Raw genomic sequence first — 18,043 nt, forward strand, 5'->3', positions numbered from 1 at the left:
GACAGACAGACAGATAGATAGATAGATAGATAGATAGATAGATAGATAGATAGATAGATAGATAGATAGATAGATAGATAGATAGATAGATATGAGATAGATAGACAGATAGATAGATATGAGATAGATAGATAGATAGATAGATAGATAGATAGATAGATAGATATGAGATAGATAGATAGATAGATAGATATACATATAGATAGATAGATAGATAGATAGATAGATAGATAGATAGATATGAGTGAGTAATAGTGGGATCAAATCAGATCCCTCCCAGCCCCCGTCCTGCGTCACGTGTAACCTTCCGCACATGCGTAGAAGGACGCCAGAGAGACTTCTGGGTCATTGACCCAGAAGTCCCTCATTCGGAAAGGACAGCGCTTGCTGAGAGAGCGGTCCTTTGCAGTGCTCGTCATGCGTACTGGCGTAATAAATGCCGGCATGCATGCAAACAGCAGAGGGACGCATCACATCCCGAATGTAATGCATCATGCATCCCGCACAGTGTGACCTGTGTATCATTGGAGAAGATAATTGTGTTATCTTCTCCGCTAACACTATGCTAAATAGCGAGAATACTGAAAGATTGCGGAAACACTCATTCCCGCATTATTTTAGTAGAAATGTGCTTTGCTATATAGAGTCCTTAGTATTTAGAATTTAATGAAATGTAAAATTTAAAGAGATGTAACATTATGAAAAGTGAAAATCAGAGAACAACTCTAAAAGACTCACAGTAATTCCCGGTATTTTATTTGTACTGTAGCTGTTTCTTATTTTACACTTATTCCTATCCCAACTCCTCATTTTCTGTGTGATTACAGGATTCTATGGGGCTACTTCAGCAGAGGACAGAATTGCAAAGCTGCACATAAGTAGGTGTCTGACAGTGCTAAATGCTTGAGCTGGGGGCTACCTGTGGCATGGGCTGTGGGCTACCTGTGGCATGTTCTGGGAGCTGCCTGTGGCATGGGCTGGGGTCTGTCTGTGGCATGGGTTTGGGGCTGTCTGTGGCATGGGCTGGGGGATGCCTGTGGCATGGGTTGGGGGCTACCTATGGCATGGGATGGGAGCTGCCTGTGGCATGGGCTGGGGGCTACCTGTGGCATGGGATGGGAGCTGCCTGTGGCATGGGCTGGGGGCTGTCTGTGGCATGGCCTGGGGACAGTCTGTGGCATGGGCTGGGGGCTGTCTGTGGCATGGTTTGGGGGCTGTCTGTGGCATGAGCTGGGGGATGCCTGTGGCATGGGCTGGGGGATGCCTGTGGCATGGGCAGTCTGTGGCATGGGCTGGGGGCTGTCTGTGACATGGGGGCAGTCTGTGGCATGGGCTGGGGACTGTCTGTGGCATGGTTTGGGGGCTGACTGTGGCATGCGCTGGGGGCTGACTGTGGCATGGGCTGGGGGCTGTCTGTGGCATGTGCTGGGGGCTGACTGTGGCATGCGCTGGGGGCTACCTGTGGCATGGGCTGGGGGCTACCTATGGCATGGGCTGGGAGCTGCCTGTGGAATGGGCTGGGGGCTGTCTGTAGCATGGCCTGGGGACAGTCTGTGGCATGGGCTGGGGGCTGTCTGTGGCATGGGCTGGGGACAGTCTGTGGCATGGGCTGGGGCTGTCCGTGGCATGGTTTGGGGGCTTTCTGTGGCATGAGCTGGGGGCTGCCTGTGGCATGGGCTGGGGGCTGCCTGTGGCTTGGGCAGTCTGTGGCATGGGCTGGGGGCTGCCTATGGCATGGGCTGGGGGCTGCCTGTGGCATGAGCTGGGGGCTGCCTGTGGCATGGGCTGGGGTCTGCTTGTGGCATGGACTGGGGGCTGCCTGTGGCATGGGCTGAGGGCTGTGTGTGGCATGGGCTGGGGGCTGCCTGTGGCATGGGCTGGGGGCTGTGTGTGGCATGGGCTGGGGGCTGCCTTTGGCATGGGCTGGGGTCTGCTTGTGGCATGGACTGGGGGCTGCCTGTGGCATGGGCTGGGGTCTGCTTGTGGCATGGACTGGAGGCTGCCTGTGGCATGGGCTGGGGTCTGCTTGTGGCATGGACTGGGGGCTGCCTGTGGCATGGGCTGGGGTCTGCTTGTGGCATGGACTGGGGGCTGCCTGTGGCATGGGCTGGGGTCTGCTTGTGGCATGGACTGGGGGCTGCCTGTGGCATGGGGTGCAGGGCCAGTAAGAAAGCAAAGTGGGAGATTTAAAAATGTTTCTGATTGCGGGGGCCCCCAGGGGGGGTTAAACCTAAGAAAACCTAGAGCTTGGGTCTGTTTCACCATTAGAGGCATATTGTGTGGGAGCCTGTGTGACAAAGGGGACCCTCATATTTATGGGTATCACAATGGTAACGTGGTCTCATCATACATGCGAATGCCCCATTATCAGCCAGTCACAACCTTTCAGCTGCAAGCAGAGACATAGAGGTGTAATTACAGTGGGTGCAGCATGTGCTGTGCACACGGTGACCTAGGTGTAGAGTACACTTACCTGGTGCCAGCAATCGGGTCCCCCCTGCACCATGGCACCATCTCCCCAATGACATCTTCATAAAGATCGCGCCGGGGAAATCAATGACACTAGGCCAGGGCCTTTTCTGTCCTGTACATGCGCCATTGTCCTGTATATCACTGGGAAGGTGGCGTTGTGCAGGAGAGAGGACCCAATTGCTGGCAGATGTTTGAGGAGGATGGGGGGGCTCACTGGTGAGAGAAAGGGGCCCGCAGCACACGGGTACGCTCGGGTATTAAACACTATTGAGTAGAGATACTTCAACCCTGCGTCAGCCCCACGGTCACTCCCCACATCCCCCTAGAATGTGACAGGCAGGATCCTCAGTACCCCTCAGTACCCCATGTCCGCTGATCTGCCATGTATGTCCCTGTTGTGTCTTACACTGAGTAGCGGAGTCATGCCCTCTGCTCGCCCACATGCCTTTATTCTGCCTACTGTGTATCTGTGTTTTATTATATCAGTTTATAGCATTGTACTTGTTACTTTGCTTAATTGTATTCATACTTTATTTCTTTTGTTATATATTATCCTTGTGTTGTTAGTATTGTTATTATTCTTCTCTTTATTACACTTCTCTGCGTTCATGAACTTTGATTACACTTTTGTTCTTGTAATTGTATGGCGCTGCGAGATCTGTGGCGTAAATAACTGATGATGATGATGAAATGCTTGTAACTAAGAAGCGATATATTTAATAAGACTTCTTTCCTGTTTATTATTATTATTATTATTATTATTATTATTATTATTATTAGTAGTAGTAGTAGTATTATTATTACTATTATTATTATTATTATTATTATTAGTAGTAGTAGTAGTAGTAGTATTATTATTATTATTATTATTATTATTATTATTATTATATTTTCATAATAAAAGCTGGATTGTGTCACTTCCATGGCTCTATATTTCCCCATTGCTTACATATCATTTACAGCATTTCCTGATATCTCCTAATCACTAATATTATACTCAGGGGCTTATTTGTGCTGGAACGTAGCAGAACACAGTTCCTGTATGTTTTTGGCCTCACAATCATTAATGTATAATTAATATTTATCATAGGTTTTACAGTTCCTATTATATTTTTCTTCCATAACAAAAATACTGATTATATTACATGTCTGTAGGCAGATTCCCCCATCTGTATGTGTCCTATCTATGGTGCATCGTATGGTAATTTGTGTGTATTGTATGTGTGTCCTATCTATGGTGCATCGTATGGTAATTTGTGTGTATTGTATGTGTGTCCTATCTATGGTGCATCGTATGGTAATTTGTGTGTATTGTATGTGTGTCCTATCTATGGTGCATCGTATGGTAATTTGTGTGTATTGTGTGTGGGGGCTATTGTACTGAAAACTGGTTGCTACAATCAGATCTCTTCTCATTACAATGGTAAATAAGACCTGATTTTATGTATAATTATGCACATGGGCAGTGGCCCCACCTACAGAAACCAAGGTGGGATGGGGAAGATTTGTATAAAAGAGGAGACCCCTGAGACTGGCTCAGTATATCATAGATACAGAGATTCCCAGCAGAGAAGAGAGAACTACACCTGTGAGTATGAGCCTTACTATTGCTTATGGATAATGTAACCCTATTGCTGTTATTACATATTTATTTATTATAGCACACACTTAGTATAGGCCACAGTGTTGTCTGCTCATGGGTCATGTACAAATCTGCCAAATAAGCTGTGTCTTGTGTCTCATTTATTATTTTATATTTTTACCATGTAACAATTTAAAACAAAAATGTGGCTGTATAATTTATCATCAGTTACTTGTCTATACTATTCTCTGCATTAAATAAGAAGTATCACTTATGCTGGGTATACACTGCCAGATAAAATGTCTGTCAGACCAACAGACATTTTATCTGGCTGCCTGCCAGCCGCAGATGTCGCCGGCATACACTGTGAGAGAAATCTCACAGTGTATAGCCCGACATCTGCGCTCCGCCCCCGGGGGAGGAGACATTTCCCTGTTCCTTCCGTAGGAAGGAACAGGAAATGTCTGTCTGTCGGCTGCGCTGGGCATACCCTGCCCGATGCGGCCGACAGTTACCAGGTAAATATCACATCGGTCAGGCATGCTGTACAATCCTGCATGCCCGACCGAGCAATATTTAACCCTCGGTCGCCCGCACACACGCTACAATTATCGGGGCGATCCGCCGATATCAGGCGGATCGCCCCGATAATTGTAGCGTGTATGGCCAGCATAAGTAACATGCAGCCAGAAAGTTTCTATGAGAAAAAGAAAAATATAAATCTCACCGAGATGCTGCCCCTAGTGGCAGATTTATATAATCTCACTGAGATGCTGCCCCTAGTGGCAGATTTATATAATCTCATCGGGATGCTGCCCCTAGTGGCAGATTTATATAATCTCACTGAGATGCTGCCCCTAGTTGCAGATTTATATAATCTCACCGAGATGCTGCTCCTAGTGGCAGATTTATATAATCTCACTGAGATGGTGCCCCTAGTGGCAGATTTATATAATCTCACCGAGATGCTGCTCCTAGTGGCAGATTTATATAATCTCACTGAGATGCTGCCCCTAGTGGCAGATTTATATAATCTCACTGAGATGCTGCCCCTAGTGGCAGATTTATATAATCTCATCGGGATGCTGCCCCTAGTGGCAGATTTATATAATCTCACCGAGATGCTGCCCCTAGTGGCAGATTTATATAATCTCACCGAGATGCTGCTCCTTGTGGCAGATTTATATAATCTCACTGAGATACTGCCCCTAGTGGCAGATTTATATAATCTCACCGAGATGCTGCCACTAGTGGCAGATTTATATAATCTCACCGAGATGCTTCTTCTAGTGGCAGATTTATATAATCTCACTGAGCATTACAATAGTCACATTTAGTAAATATGCTCATTTAATTCTTCAAATAAATAATAATGGCAGTAATATTGTGTAATGTGACAAACTTCTTTGTGTGTTACAATGTGTTCCATTACATATATTACAAAATCATATTGAACAAAAACAATGTTTAAATAATTAATTCCTCCTTTGTTTCTTTGTATTACTCACTAAGGGGCCATCCATTACACGACTTTATAAAGGGGCCTATCCATTACACAACTTTATAAAGGGGGCCTATCCATTACATGACTTTATAAGGGGCCTATCCATTACATGACTTTATAAAGGGGCCTATCCATTACACAACTTTATAAAGGGGCCTATCCATTACACGACTTTATAAGGGGCCTATCCATTACATGACTTTATAAAGGGGCCTGTTCATCACACAACTTTATATAGGGGCCTATATATTACCTGACTTTATAAAGGGGCCTATCCATTACACGACTTTATAAAGGGGCCTGCCCATTACACGACTTTATAAAGGGGCCTGTCCATTACATGACTTTATAAAGGGGCCTGCCCATTACACGACTTTATAAAGGGGCCTGCCCATTACACGACTTTATAAAGGGGCCTGTCCATTACATGACTTTATAAAGGGGCCTATCCATTACATGACTTTATAAAGGGGCCTATCCATTACATGACTTTATAAAGGGGCCTATCCATTACACGACTTTATAAAGGGGCCTATCCATTACACGACTTTATGAACAATCTGACCAAAATGCATAGTTCACAAAGTCGGGTAATGGATAGCCGGCAAGGACCAGCGATGCGCGTGCACGCTGGATCCTTGCCAACCCTGACTATCTACTGAACATGCCCGTCAACCTGACAACGCTCGTCAGGTACAGCATGTTCAGAGATAGGAGGTTGGGCTCCTGCACTGAATGAGTTTCAGTGAACGCCGTTCAGTGCTGCACCGCACCTCGGTGTCCTGAAGGTCTGAACGCTAGACGTTCAGTCTTTCAGGACGCCTTGTGCATAGGCCCCTTTACACAGCTCTGGTTCTCCTTCCTTAGGACTTGTACACACAGGTGTTATTTTATAGCATTTCCTCCATAGTCGCAGGTGTTGTGTTACTCTGAAATGTGATGTAAGTGATTGGCGCTGTGTCTGCTTTACCTCACATCAGTCTCTGTGTTACCTAAATGTTATCACTCAGCACAATAACATAAAGTTCTCTAGTAGTGATTATACAGTATCAGTACAGAGTGTATTATGGTGCAGGGACACATTGGGATAGGGTAATGGATGAGGCTGTAACTGTATGGGTGCATGCACAGCGTACATGGTATTGTCTATGCTGTGTGTATGAGCCCTTACTGTGCAGGTTTTTATCTATCTTCCACTGTCCACACACAGTATAATCAGCACAAGATAACACATGTAAGTAATGTTATGCTTTACAATTAAAATGGCTATTAATTACATTTAGTTTCACACCATGGGCTCTATTTATCAAAATTATTTTTACTAAAATAAAGTGATAAATGCTGTTTTGTGTTGTCACACCCTTCTCACGTTATTTTAGTATCACCTATAGTTATTACAGGGCAATTGGAGTAGAATTCGTAAAATTCTACTCCAACCCCCAGTATCACTTATTTTTAGTAAAGCAGATCACATTTCCCATAACTGTAATGGGAAATGTGATCCGACCAGAGTTACTAAAAATAAATGTGAAAAAAATACCGGGGGAAGCCCTGTGATAACAACGCCACCTGGAGGTGGCGTTATCCAGGGTCTCCCCCGGTTACCGGCCTCCTACTCTGCTCTAACGGGGAGAGCAGAGCCGGGAGTCAGTCCCAGTAATCAGCTGTGTGGTCTAAACAGACCGCAAGCTGATTACTGTAAAAAAAAAGAAAAAAAAATAGTAAAAAAAAAATTACTTACCTGACTCCAGGGACCGGTGATCAGGGCTCCATTGATGTCTCCCCTCTGGTCAGCTGTTCTCCCATAGTGCACTGCTGCCCGGTCATCTGGTGACCGGGCCCCAGTGCAGTATGGGAGATCACCTGACCGGAGGAATGGAGAACATCAACGGAGGCCTGGAGCATGCAGGCAAGTCTAAGTAAGGGAGAGGGGGGTTGCGGGGGGGAGGGGGAGTCGCGGGGGGTCCGTGATCACGGGGGGCAGGGCTTAGCACCGGGGGCGGGGCTTAGCGCCGGGGGCGGGACTTAGTGCCGGAGGGGGGGTAGCAGCGGCGAACGGTCGGCGCATGCGCGGGCACTTAATCACAGTATTTTTTGCGAAAATACTGTGATAAGGCTCCGAAGGGGATTAGCAGGGACAGAGCTTTATCGCAAGCTCTGTCCCTACAAGGGATTTGTAGTAAATCCCTGTGATATTGCCTGAATTTGCAATGCGAATTCACTCGGTAATATCACACTACAATCTGCATTACCAATTCGGATTGTAGTAAATAGAGCCCCATATATGAATATGTTGAAATGAACTGATAGTTTTCCTTACATTGTTAACTCTCAGAAGCCCCCCGCCCGACCCTTGGATCCCCATCTTATTTTATCTCCCTTGTATGTCCTCACTGAGGGGTTCTGTCTAGGAAGATAATAATGTGCTTATAGCTATAACACTGCAGGATATACAGGAGACTTAGGGGTCTAGTTACTAAGCAGTGTTAGGAGACAGAGTGAAAAGTGACAAGAAAGTGATAAGATGCCAGCCAATCAGCTCCCAACTGTCATTTTTCAAACACAGCCTGTGAGATGACAATTGGGAGCTGATTGACTGGCACCTTATCACTTTCTTATCACTTTTCACTCTGTCTCCTAACACTGCTTAGTAACTAGACCCCTAATAAAGTAACTCTTCCAGGCTTTACGTACTACTTAGATATTTATTGTCTTCTGCTCATCTGTACTCAGCCCAGTGCCCCCTGTGCTGATGTCGCCCCCTACCCGAGTCCTTATTGTCATAAGGCTGCACCCCAGAGAGTCGATGGGTGGCAGTGCCATGACCGGAGCAGCGCAGGAAGATGCAAGGGCCAAGGGGTTGCATTCTGCCCTGTGAGACCGCACCAGCCGCTGCGCCCTCCTTGCGTCCCTGTCTGTGTTCCCCTCTATTCATTTGCTATCGGCTTAATTGTGATGTGGGATGAATGTGACGGGAAATCGTCAGGAGCTATTTTTAATATTAATAACTATGGTAAAATAATCACAAAGAATCCTGGGAGAATCAGGTATTGGACAATGACCCACATCCTAAATAATGAGCTGCCCCCTGGCTGTGTAACTGCCCCAATACCCACCCTGCGTATCTGTAACTCAGTGTCTTCTCTGCTCTCACACAGGTCTATAGGAGAATGGTGAAGATCAGCGCAGTCCTCCTCGTCCTTACACTTGGTGAGTAAGATAATACAGTATGTACAGAGACACATTATAGGGACTATCACAGGGACAGGACAGGAATAGACAGGACGGGGGAGGTTGGAAAAGAAGAAAAGAGACTGATAATAAAATGATCATCAGATCCCATATTTATTATGTTATGTACAACTAAACCTCATTAGGACAGATATACATTAGTCATGGGCATAACTCCCATGGGTGAAATTAAAATGTCAGTCTCATTATTATACCCTATTTCACATAGTAATTGTTTTTTATTGATATTTAAGTAGAAACTGATGCAGGATTTTATAATGAGTTTAGGAATAATTGAATAACTACATGAACAATTGTGTAAATAACATATTAGGGCTCAACAATATGAAGGAACATAATATGTGTTACCCATGTCTTTAGCTTTGGAATATTTGTGGGAGATCATTAGCTGTTTCCTTGTAATGTGACTTTCCCTGTGCTGAGAGCTTCCATACAGGGGAATGGTCAGATGTTACATACAGGGGAATGGTCAGATGTTACATACAGGGGAATGATCAGATGTTACATACAGGGGAATGGTCAGATGTTACATACAGGGGAATGGTCAGATGTTACATACAGGGGAATGGTCAGATGTTACATACAGGGGAATGGTCAGATGTTACATACAGGGGAATGGTCAGATGTTACATACAGGGGAATGGTCAGATGTTACATACAGGGGAATGATCAGATGTTACATACAGGGGAATGGTCAGATGTTACATACAGGGGAATGATCAGATGTTACATACAGGGGAATGGTCAGATGTTACATACAGGGGAATGGTCAGATGTTACATACAGGGGAATGGTCAGATGTTACATACAGGGGAATGGTCAGATGTTACATACAGGGGAATGGTCAGATGTTACATACAGGGGAATGGTCAGATGTTACATACAGAGGTTCTCATTAGTCACTAATTACTGTCTGTTCTCTGTCTGTTCCTGTAGCTGCTCAGTCTCTCTGCATCTATGGAGCCCGTAAGTAACACAGCACTGATGATGATGATGATGATGATGATGATGATGATGATGATGATGATGATGATGATGATAATGATGATGATGATGTAACAATACAGTATATAGCATTAGTGATGGGTATGGGGGGGCTGCAGTGAAGTGTATGGCTAATATGGATTATATACTGTAGCTCAGACTGGTAAAAGAACCAACATTCAAACTGCACTAGGAAGTCTTTCAAGCAGATGTTCTACTGTATATATAAATATTATGTACAGGATGTATAGAGCACATATGTATACTATATATATAAGTGTTATGTACAGGATGTATAGCGCACATATGTATACTGTATATATAAGTGTTATGTACAGGATGTATAGCGCACATATGTATACTGTATATATAAGTGTTATGTACAGGATGTATAGCGCACATATGTATACTGTATATATAAGTGTTATGTACAGGATGTATAGCGCACATATGTATACTGTATATATAAGTGTTATGTACAGGATGTATAGCGCACATATGTATACTGTATATATAAGTGTTATGTACAGGATGTATAGCGCACATATGTATACTGTATATATAAGTGTTATGTACAGGATGTATAGCGCACATATGTATACTGTATATATAAGTGTTGTGTACAGGATGTATAGCGCACATATGTATACTGTATATATAAGTGTTATGTACAGGATGTATAGCGCACATATGTATACTGTATATATAAGTGTTATGTACAGGATGTATAGCGCACATATGTATACTGTATATATAAGTGTTATGTACAGGATGTATAGCGCACATATGTATACTGTATATATAAGTGTTATGTACAGGATGTATAGCGCACATATGTATACTGTATATATAAGTGTTATGTACAGGATGTATAGCGCACATATGTATACTGTATATATAAGTGTTATGTACAGGATGTATAGAGCACATATGTATACTGTATATATAAGTGTTATGTACAGGATGTATAGCGCACATATGTATACTGTATATATAAGTGTTATGTACAGGATGTATAGCGCACATATGTATACTGTATATATAAGTGTTATGTACAGGATGTATAGCGCACATATCTATACTGTATATATAAGTGTCATGTACAGGATGCATAGCGCACATATGTATTCTGTATATATAAGTGTCATGTACAGGATGTATAGAGCACATATGTATACTGTATATATAAGTGTCATGTACAGGATGTATAGCGCACATATGTATTCTGTATATATAAGTGTTATGTACAGGATGTATAGAGCACATATGTTACTGTATATATAAGTGTTATGTACAGGATGTATAGCGCACATATGTATACTGTATATATAAGTGTCATGTACAGGATGTATAGAGCACATATGTATACTGTATATATAAGTGTCATGTACAGGATGTATAGCGCACATATGTATTCTGTATATATAAGTGTTATGTACAGGATGTATAGAGCACATATGTATACTGTATATATAAGTGTTATGTACAGGATGTATAGCGCACATATGTATACTGTATATATAAGTGTCATGTACAGGATGTATAGAGCACATATGTATACTGTATATATAAGTGTCATGTACAGGATGTATAGCGCACATATGTATACTGTATATATAAGTGTTATGTACAGGATGTATAGCGCACATATGTATACTGTATATATAAGTGTTATGTACAGGATGTATAGCGCACATATGTACACTGTATATATAAGTGTTATGTACAGGATGTATAGAGCACATATGTACACTGTATATATAAGTGTTATGTACAGGATGTATAGTGCACATATGTATACTGTATATATAAGTGTTATGTACAGGATGTATAGCGCACATATGTATACTGTATATATAAGTATTGTGAGCAGGATGTATAGCACACATATGTATACAGTATATATAAATATTATGTACAGGATGTATAGCGCACATATGTATACTGTATATATAAGTATTATGTACAGGATGTATAGAGCACATATGTATACTATATATATAAGTGTTATGTACAGGATGTATAGAGCACATATGTATACTGTATATATAAGTGTTATGTACAGGATGTATAGCGCACATATGTATACTGTATATATAAGTGTTATGTACAGGATGTATAGCACACATATGTATACAGTATATATAAATATTATGTACAGGATGTATAGCGCACATATGTATACTGTATATATAAGTATTATGTACAGGATGTATAGAGCACATATGTATACTATATATATAAGTGTTATGTACAGGATGTATAGAGCACATATGTATACTGTATATATAAGTGTTATGTACAGGATGTATAGCGCACATATGTATACTGTATATATCAGTGTTATGTACAGGATGTATAGCGCACATATGTTTACAGTATATATAAGTGTTATGTACAGGATGTATAGCGCACATATGTATACTGTATATATAAGTGTCATGTACAGGATGTATAGCGCACATATGTATACTGTATATATAAGTATTATGTACAGGATGTATAGAGCACATATGTATACTATATATATAAGTGTTATGTACAGGATGTATAGCGCACATATGTATACTGTATATATAAGTGTTATGTACAGGATGTATAGAGCACATATGTATACTGTATATATAAGTGTTATGTACAGGATGTATAGAGCACATATGTTTACAGTATATATAAGTGTTATGTACAGGATGTATAGCGCACATATGTATACTGTATATATAAGTGTCATGTACAGGATGTATAGCGCACATATGTATACTGTATATATAAGTATTATGTACAGGATGTATAGAGCACATATGTATACTATATATATAAGTGTTATGTACAGGATGTATAGCGCACATATGTATACTGTATATATAAGTGTTATGTACAGGATGTATAGAGCACATATGTATACTGTATATATAAGTGTTATGTACAGGATGTATAGAGCACATATGTATACTGTATATATAAGTGTTATGTACAGGATGTATAGCGCACATATGTATACTGTATATATAAGTGTTATTTACAGGATGTATAGCGCACATATGTATACTGTATATATAAGTGTTATGTACAGGATGTATAGAGCACATATGTATACTGTATATATAAGTGTTAAGTACAGGATGTATAGCGCACATATGTATACTGTATATATAAGTGTTATGTACAGGATGTATAGCGCACATATGTATACTGTATATATAAGTATTGTGAGCAGGATGTATAGTGCACATATGTATACTGTATATATAAATATTATGTGCAGGATGTATAGCGCACATATGTATACTGTATATATAAGTATTGTGAGCAGGATGTATAGAGCACATATGTATACTATATATATAAGTGTTATGTACAGGATGTATAGCGCACATATGTATACTGTATATATAAGTGTTATGTACAGGATGTATAGCGCACATATGTATACTGTATATATAAGTGTTATGTACAGGATGTATAGCGCACATATGTATACTGTATATATAAGTGTTATGTACAGGATGTATAGCGCACATATGTATACTGTATATATAAGTGTTATGTACAGGATGTATAGCGCACATATGTATACTGTATATATAAGTGTTATGTACAGGATGTTTAGCGCACATATGTATACTGTATATATAAGTGTTATGTACAGGATGTATAGCGCACATATGTATACTGTATATATAAGTGTTATGTACAGGATGTATAGCGCACATATGTATACTGTATATATAAGTGTCATGTAGAGGATGTATAGCGCACATATGCATAATGTATATATAAGTATTATGTACAGGATGTATAGAGCACATATGCATACTGTATATATAAGTGTTATGTACAGGATGTATAGCGCACATATGTATACTGTATATATAAGTGTTATGTACAGGATGTATAGCGCACATATGTATACTGTATATATAAGTGTTATGTACAGGATGTATAGCGCACATATGTATACTGTATTTATAAGTGTTATGTACAGGATGTATAGCGCACATATGTATACTGTATATATAAGTGTTATGTACAGGATGTATAGCGCACATATGTATACTGTATATATAAGTGTTATGTACAGGATGTATAGAGCACATATGTATACTGTATATATAAGTGTTATGTACAGGATGTATAGTGCACATATGTATACTGTATATATAAGTGTTATGTACAGGATGTATAGCGCACATATGTATACTGTATATATAAGTATTGTGAGCAGGATGTATAGCGCACATATGTATACTGTATATATAAATATTATGTACAGGATGTATAGCGCACATATGTATACTGTATATATAAGTGTTATGTACAGGTGGATATAGAGCACATATGTATACTTTATATATAAGTATTGTGAGCAGGATGTATAGCGCACATATGTATACTGTATATATAAATATTATGTACAGGATGTATAGCGCACATATGTATACTGTATATATAAGTATTGTGAGCAGGATGTATAGCGCACATATGTATACTGTATATATAAATATTATGTACAGGATGTATAGCGCACATATGTATACTGTATATATCAGTATTGTGAACAGGATGTATTGCGCACATATGTATACTGTATATATAAGTGTTATGTACAGGATGTATTGCGCACATATGTATACTGTATATATAAGTGTTATGTACAGGATGTATAGCGCACATATGTATATAGTATATATAATTGTTATGTACAGGATGTATAGAGCTCATATGTATACTGTATATATAAGTATTATGTACAGGATGTATAGAGCACATATGTATACTGTATATATAAGTATTATGTACAGGATGTATAGCGCACATATGTATACTGTATATATAAGTGTTATGTACAGGATGTATAGCGCACATATGTATACTGTATATATAAGTGTTATGTACAGGATGTATAGCGCACATATGTATACTGTATATATAAGTGTTATGTACAGGATGTATAGAGCACATATGTATACTGTATATATAAGTGTTATGTACAGGATGTATAGAGCACATATGTATACTGTATATATAAGTATTATGTACAGGATGTATAGAGCACATATGTATACTGTATATATAAGTGTTATGTACAGGATGTATAGCGCACATATGTATATAGTATATATAATTGTTATGTACAGGATGTATAGAGCTCATATGTATACTGTATATATAAGTGTCATGTACAGGATGTATAGAGCACATATGTATACTGTATATATAAGTGTTATGTACAGGATGTATAGAGCACATATGTATACTGTATATATAAGTGTTATGTACAGGATGTATAGCGCACATATGTATACTGTATATATAAGTGTTATGTACAGGATGTATAGCGCACATATGTATACTGTATATATAAGTATTATGTACAGGATGTATAGAGCACATATGTATACTGTATATATAAGTATTATGTACAGGATGTATAGCGCACATATGTATACTGTATATATAAGTGTTATGTACAGGATGTATAGCGCACATATGTATATAGTATATATAATTGTTATGTACAGGATGTATAGAGCTCATATGTATACTGTATATATAAGTGTTATGTACAGGATGTATAGCGCACATATGTATACTGTATATATAAGTGTTATGTACAGGATGTATAGAGCACATATGTATACTGTATATATAAGTGTTATGTACAGGATGTATAGCGCACATATGTATACTGTATATATAAGTGTTATGTACAGGATGTATAGCGCACATATGTATACTGTATATATAAGTGTTATGTACAGGATGTATAGCGCACATATGTATACTGTATATATAAGTGTTATGTACAGGATGTATAGAGCACATATGTATACTGTATATATAAGTGTTATGTACAGGATGTATAGCGCACATATGTATACTGTATATATAAGTGTTATGTACAGGATGTATAGCGCACATATGTATACTGTATATATAAGTGTTATGTACAGGATGTATAGAGCACATATGTATACTGTATATATAAGTGTTATGTACAGGATGTATAGCGCACATATGTATACTGTATATATAAGTATTATGTAAAGGATGTATAGCGCACATATGTATACTGTATATATAAGTGTTATGTACAGGATGTATAGCGCACATATGTATACTGTATATATAAGTGTTATGTACAGGATGTATAGAGCACATATGTATACTGTATATATAAGTGTTATGTACAGGATGTATAGCGCACATATGTATACTGTATATATAAGTGTTATGAACAGGATGTATAGCGCACATATGTATACTGTATATATAAGTGTTATGTACAGGATGTATAGAGCACATATGTACACTGTATATATAAGTGTTATGTACAGGATGTATAGAGCACATATGTATACTGTATATATAAGTGTTATGTACAGGATGTATAGAGCACATATGAATACTGTATATATAAGTGTTATGTACAGGATGTATAGCGCACATATGTATACTGTATATATAAGTGTTATGTACAGGATGTATAGAGCACATATGTATACTGTATATATAAGTGTTATGTACAGGATGTATAGAGCACATATGTATACTGTATATATAAGTGTTATGTACAGGATGTATAGCGCACATATGTATACTGTATATATAAGTGTCATGTACAGGATGTATAGCGCACATATGTATACTGTATATATAAGTGTCATGTACAGGATGTATAGCGCACATATGTATACTGTATATATAAATATTATGTACAGGATGTATAGAGCACATATGTATACTGTATATATAAGTGTTATGTACAGGATGTGTAGCACACACATGTATACTGTATATATAAGTGTTATGTACAGGATGTATAGCGCACATATGTATACTGTATATATAAGTATTGTGAGCAGGATGTATAGAGCACATATGTATACAGTATATATAAGTGTTATGTACAGGATGTATAGCGCACATATGTATACTGTATATATAAGTGTTATGTACAGGATGTATAGAGCACATATGTATACTGTATATATAAATATTATGTACAGGATGTATAGTGCACATATGTATACTGTATATATAAGTATTGTGAGCAGGATGTATAGCGCACATATGTACACTGTATATATAAGTGTTATGTACAGGATGTATAGCGCACATATGTATTCTGTATATATAAGTGTTATGTACAGGATGTATAGAGCACATATGTATACTGTATATATAAATATTATGTACAGGATGTATAGAGCACATATGTATACTGTATATATATAAGTGTTATGTACAGGATGTATAGAGCACATATGTATACTGTTTATATAAATATTATGTACAGGATGTATAGCGCACATATGTATACTGTATATATAAGTGTTATGTACAGGATGTATAGCGCACATATCTATACTGTATATATAAGTGTTATGTACAGGATGTATAGCGCACATATGTATACTGTATATATAAGTGTCATGTACGGGATGTATAGCGCACATATGTATACTGTATATATAAGTGTCATGTACAGGATGTATAGCGCACATATGTATACTGTATATATAAGTGTCATGTACAGGATGTATAGCGCACATATGTATACTGTATATATAAGTGTTATGTACAGGATGTATAGCGCACATATGTATACTGTATATATAAATATTATATACAGGATGTATAGCGCAAATATGTATACTGTATATATAAGTGTTATGTACAGGATGTATAGAGCACATATGTATACTGTATATATAAGTGTCATGTACAGGATGTATAGCGCACATATGTATACTGTATATATAAGTGTCATGTACAGGATGTATAGTGCACATATATATACTGTATATTTAAGTGTTATGTACAGGATGTATAGCGCACATATGTATACTGTATATATAAGTGTTATGTACAGGATGTATAGCGCACACATGTATACTGTATATATATAAGTGTTATGTACAGGATGTATAGTGAACATATGTTTACTGTAAATATAAGTATTGTGAGCAGGATGTATAGAGCACATATGTATACTGTATATATAAGTGTTATGTACAGGATGTATAGAGCACATATGTATACTGTATATATAAGTGTCATGTACAGGATGTATAGCGCACATATGTATACTGTATATATAAGTGTCATGTACAGGATGTATAGTGCACATATGTATACTGTATATATAAGTGTTATGTACAGGATGTATAGCACACATATGTATACTGTATATATAAGTGTTATGTACAGGATGTATAGCGCACATATGTATACTGTATATATAA

The sequence above is a fragment of the Taudactylus pleione genome, unplaced genomic scaffold (genome assembly GCF_031769625.1).
Source record: "Taudactylus pleione unplaced genomic scaffold, aTauple2 ptg000802l, whole genome shotgun sequence".
NCBI classification, from domain to species: domain Eukaryota; kingdom Metazoa; phylum Chordata; class Amphibia; order Anura; family Myobatrachidae; genus Taudactylus; species Taudactylus pleione.